Here is a 6,000-nt window from a genome sequence, read left to right as displayed (position 1 = left end):
GTTTAATGAATGAAGCTCGTTTTATCTGATCACGTGATTCCATTCAATTAGTCTCATTTTGAGAGTTTCATGTGGAATTAAATCAGCAGTTTGCACAGTTATTTCCCGTCAGATGTGTTCATTTAGTGTTTACCTGCTAAAAATTAAGACTTTAAAGTTGAAGTATTACACATTCATCCATCAGTCGTTAATCAGATGAGACATCTGCAAAATATAGATTAGTTTACATGTTCGCCTGAAATGATCATTTACTGATACCACTTTTTCTTTCGTCTGTGGACATGAAGATATTTTGTGTCTGTATGAAAGTCAGCGTTGTTTTGGACCCTGTTGACTTTCATTATATGGACGGAGCATGTCTTTGTTTTCCATGTGGAAGAAGTTAATTTCATTTTTAGGTGAACTATTCTTTTAAAACAGGGTGTTTAGTGCCGAATTAAATGATTATTTTGACATTAGCATGTTGAGATTTTACCTGCTTTTGATTCAATCTTTGTACATATTTTGTTTTGCTCGTTAAATTTGATCAATGTGTAAAAATATCATGATTCTCAATGTTTTACAGTGTTTGTGTGATGACTCAAAAATGTATTTTACATGTTTGATTATGTGAAAATTACAGCACACGCAAGATTTGAGAAAAACTGAACAGCTATTGACTATTGGTTAACATTCAAATGAATGTTAACCAAGGTGGCAGTATCTGAGGTGACAGTATTAGTATTAGGAAGACATATATTTATAACATCTAATGAATCATACACAATAAGATCAGGAACATTAATTAAGTGAGTCAGTAGTTTTAAATATGGACTTTGGTGCAAGATTTTGAGATTTTAGAGAAAATGCACTAATTTTTCTGAATCAAGTCCTATTTTCTCAATTTTTTCCCAATTCTCAGTTTCCCATTTTCATTCTAATAACACTTTACAATAAAGTTGAATTAGTTAACATTAGATAATGCATTAGTTAACATGAACTAACAATAATCTTTAGTTAATAAAAATAGTCATTCATTGTTTGTTCATGTAAGTTCACAGTGAATTAACTCATGTTAACAGATTCAACCTTTTGATTTTATTACTAGTAAATGTTGAGATTAACATTAAGATAATTAAAAGCTGTAGAAGTATTTTTTTTATGTTAACTATTACTAATTGTAACACATTAAAACTGGTCACATTTTCATTTTAGTTAATGTTTTTGTCCTTTTTTTAAAAAAAGAATGTCTATTTAGTTTATAATAATTTTTATTTTAGTTTAATCATTTTGATGAAATAATTTTTTCATCAACTTAAACCAAATAAAAATGAGAAGTTGCTTTGGCAACTTGACACATAAGTTCAAGTTAACATATATATATATATATATATATATATATATATATATATATATATATATATATATATAATATAACATTTTATTTTATTTCAGTTAACATTTGTTTTGTTTAAAGTAACAAAAATGTTTTTTAAATTTACTAATAATAAACGGTGAATTCACTAATAAGAAACCTGTGAAAGCATCCGTTGACACTGAAAAGTGGTAACCTGCGAATGTTATCTTAAAGAGCTATTTCTACCTTGATTTAACCCATAAAATGAGTTTTGTTGGTATAAATGAATGTATTTGGGGTGATTCAGTCAAATGAAATAATATTTTTGACTTAAAACTAGTTAATGTAGATGTTACCATGTTAGGTTAGCAGTCTAAATGAGATTCAGTCAAACATGTTTAATCTGGCAGACTCTCACAGGAGTTTCTCTCAGTGTTTCTGCTCTGAACCGACATGTTGTGGACACACACACACACACACACACACACACACACACACAAGATGGAAATCTGTTGGTCAATATATCAGAAAATAACACAAAACATATGAACATCAGCAGTCCAACCTGTCATTTATCCGCCTGAAATGAACCTGTTGAGAATGAGTGCAGCTCATATTTCACCTCAAATAAAATAAAGCAAAACATTTTAAGGTTTTTGCATTGACATCATTCTGATGCAGGGTTATCATTAACTAGAACTATTAAAAACATTTCTGTTAATTGATCCTTGCTGATTCAGTGAAGTAAGTTTAAATTGAAGTACTAAAATTACTGGAGAAAAAAAAAAAAAAGCACATCACAAAATTGCTAAAACATAAACTAAAAAAAATAAAATAAATAAAAAAAATATATATATAACGATAAAAGTGAATCCAAAAGTTGTGATGGTATTTAATCATAATGAAATAATTTAATCAGATAATTGTGAATACATTAGAGTATGAGTTGTGTTTGTTTATAGTGGTGTTGTTATACAGAATTTAATTTAAACTCATTTAATTTTCTTTTTTCCAGACTAGATTTTCATTACTGTATTACATGAGAAATAATGAGAAAAATAATGAGAATTTGGGGTTTAATTATCATGAACATGATGCACAATACAAAACTTAATGGTCCTAAAAATAGCCTTCATTTTCTTGCAAAATATCATGTATTATAGATTTTTATTTATTTGTGTTTCTAATTTGTTGTTTGTCCTCTATTTATGTACAAAATCCCAGGAGTGAGAAGCACATGTTTTAGTGTTAAAGTGTGACACCATGACCGTAACGATGAAGTGAAGTCTCTCTGACGTTCTTTCTGTGGTCGCAGTGGGTCATCTGCATGGATTCGCAGCTCGTTTCATCGCTCGTCTCGGTCATTATCTCAGTCGGAGCTGTTGTGTCCCGTTGAAAGGGTTTTTTTCTTGGTTTGATGGATGCGGTCCGAGATCCTCATTAGCGCATCACCGTCTGACCCTCGTATCACCATAGCAACTGTTTTCATGCTTTTGCTCTTCTCTTCATATGTCGATCTTAATCATATACAGGCATATTGACAGAACATGATTCTTTCTCTCAGTATTGATCCTTGTATTGATATCTCCATGCATTTATTGTGCATGTTTTAACTCAGTTATTTGTGCATTCATATTTAGTTTATGAAGAACCAGGTCGTCTGCACCAATGTTATTTGATACACTATTAAAGTTTTTAATATTTTGAATTGATTTCAAAATCTTTAATATTTTCTGTTTTCTTTTTTTGTTTTTTAAATATGTCTGTATATCTATGTAGATTCATGATGTGTAAAACATCCACGTAGTGAAATCAAACAAACTTTATTAAAAATAACTTGTTTTTATGTAGTCCAATTAACAAGACGTTTCGGTGTACAGTCACGTGATTGGCACACAAGCAGAAGTCTGTGTGCCAGAAGTGGCAAGCATATGTGGTTAACTTAAGTCACATGACTTCTACTTGTGTGCTGTATTTATGGTCATTTTGAGTTTGACAGGTGAATGAGTGATGAACTTGTGTGTTGTATAGACACGTATCTCTCTGGGTGAATTGTGTGACATTTGATGCTGTATTTCATGACAAAATTTTACACTAAAAAAATTGAACATACAGTAAGTTCTTTTGAGCTATATTTTACTTCCATAACTTGTCTTCTTTCAGCCAAGTGGAACGAAAACACCCAAAATACACTTTTAATTTAATTTAAAATTTTATTTTATTGTACTTTATCTATTTGCGTCTGTAGATTTCAATCTCAATACATATTTTTACAAATGAGTTTTTTTCTCCACTTCAGCAGCACTTACATACACCAAAACTTAGAGTTTTATTCACATCTATATTCTGAAGGTTTTTACTGTGGGGTTTGTTCATAACATCATTCACCTGGTTTTTATAACATTTTATTCCTAAAACATGGTGAAAACTTTTTTAACAGTTAACAGTATTTTCTGATTTATGAAGAAATAAAAAGAGAAAAATATTTGTCAACAAAATCAAACATTTTGAATCTGACTTAATGCAATGTTATGGAAATATATGCAAATTAGTGCATATTTAATTAGATTGTCTAATTTGCATATTGAAATATATTTCAGAATTTTTCATTATAAAATTAAATTAATGTACTGTGTTTAGTCAACTGGGGAAGTATAGTGAAATCTGTTAGTTCATATTTTGATCCTATTCACCTGAAGTGTCTTGCCTTAAAATAATGTAAAAATAAATAATACAAAAATAACACTTAGGTAAAATATATATATATTGATTATTTAATTTTTACAGTGTTTGTTTTGTACAAAAGCCGATCAATGTTCTGACTTAGGATTCCACTGAAGAAACGCAGCTGACTTCAGTCTCTGTATGACAGGTGTTAAACTGTGTTGTCATGAGATTCATGTGTCACATAATTCATTCAGACAGTCCATCAAATTAGTCCAGATACACACGCACACAGTCAGTGTTCACATGTTGTTTTCTGCTTTTAGAATATGAAGGATTTGAAGAACTAAAATAGTTCTGCTGATACTTCAGGCATAAAGATGAAATACACACACACACACACACACACACACACACACACATCTGAGTAACTGCAGGTGCTTTTCCATGTTTATTGCTTTCAAATGCAGGATTATTTTTGCCCATGTGCGTGTGTGTGTGTGTTTGAGAGAATAAATTTCCCTCCAGCTGATTCCACATCAACACTGTTCTGGAGAGAATGTGTTTCGATGGAGGGACGGATAGAGAGAGAGAGAGAGACATGTCACCGCAGGCCTTCTTTTCACTGGTTTCTGAAGTAGACGGCGCTTCTGCTTATGTAAGTTGTTTTCATGCGGGTCTGTTGGTGCACAATGAAAAACAACTTCTGAAAGTGTGCATAATCTCTCCACAGATCGCTTTCCACAGGCTGTGTGTGTGAATACTAACCGTTGAGCCCTATCCCAGCTCATAGGGAACGTTCTGGCAAGGTTCTCTCAAAGTTATGAATGAACGTTCTTCCAGTAACATTAATAGAACGTTCTTTTAAAGTTAACTTCAATCATGTTCTCAGAACATTAGCACAAAAACATTATTTATACATTGTTCATGGAGAGTTTTTTTCTGAAATGTTTTAGTTGGACATTTGTCTAGCATTTTATAAAAGTTACTGTTGTTTCAGAACATTCAGAGAACATTCAAAAGTAATGTTCCCATAATGTTTAAAGAATAATTAGGGAGTGACTACAAATTTGACATCTTTCTCTTTTCTGACCACAGTAATAAATCTCTCCATATTTTTTCTTTTTTTCTTTTGGAAAGTCTTGGAAACACTATTGTGTTTTTTTTTTTCTTTTGCTATTGGAGCAAATCAGAAGCTAAAAATGATTCGCTGTAGCCTCCCGTTCACCAAGATTACACGCGCTGTAAAAAATAATCATAATTTTAACGTAAAGGACTGTTAATTGATTACCAGTAAGTTGTCACAGATCTAATTGTACATTTCATTTCATTCTCTCTGTCAGCTTTCACTTGTTACTTTCAGCAGAAGATCTTAACCAGACGACAAGAGTCCAGTTTCTACCCAGACTGAATCCCATCAGATGAGTGTTTACTCTGTGTGTGTGTGTGTGTGTGTGTGTGTGTGTGTGTGTGTGTGTGTTGTTGCTTTATTTAGTTCCAAGCTAAATAAAAATGATCACAAAATGCCAGCATCATTATAGAAGAGTCTGCTGGGTCCGATGAAGGTCACAGACGCTCCTCATCTTCAGTGTTAATGATCTGAACTCTACTCATCTTCTCACACGGCTCGTCTCTTTAAACGGTGAGGAATCACATGGTTTCAATCCATACTAAACACTGAATTTCTGTTTAAGTTTGTTTTCTCTCAATCATTCCTCCTAACAGCTCAGATCAATCCACCTGTTACTCGCTGAAGGCTCGTCGCCGTGACGACCGCATCAGCTGAGAGCGTCAGTCAATCAGCAGGTGTGTTTGGATGTCACATGAGAGCAGTTTAATAAACATGTGAACATGATGAATCTCGAGCATGTGATCAGAATGAATTCCTTCAGGTAATCATCATATCTGTTCATCATTAACAGTCTTCAGCCCTTCAGGATTCACTCATTCATGCATAAAGTCACACCTATAGAGCATGTTTGTGCATTCATGTTCCTGAA

The 6,000-nt window shown here is 32.3% G+C and overlaps 1 protein-coding gene across 9 annotated transcripts in view; it reads left to right on the top strand.

The window, feature by feature from the left end:
- Positions 1-1,176, top strand: part of LOC137004300 (arf-GAP with Rho-GAP domain, ANK repeat and PH domain-containing protein 1) — a 65,043-nt gene extending 63,867 nt beyond the window's left edge. For all 9 annotated transcript variants that reach the window (XM_067364515.1, XM_067364516.1, XM_067364509.1 and 6 more), the window contains one exon: positions 1-1,176. This exon is cut by the window's left edge and continues 717 nt beyond it. The gene's annotated coding sequence lies outside the window, so the exon portion shown is untranslated.
- The last annotated feature ends 4,824 nt before the right edge of the window (positions 1,177-6,000 follow it).

The sequence above is a fragment of the Chanodichthys erythropterus genome, chromosome 17, assembly GCF_024489055.1.
Source record: "Chanodichthys erythropterus isolate Z2021 chromosome 17, ASM2448905v1, whole genome shotgun sequence".
Taxonomy (NCBI): Eukaryota; Metazoa; Chordata; class Actinopteri; order Cypriniformes; family Xenocyprididae; genus Chanodichthys; species Chanodichthys erythropterus.
The sequence above is the reverse complement of the archived record's forward strand: the minus strand, read 5'-3'. Positions and strand labels throughout refer to the sequence as shown.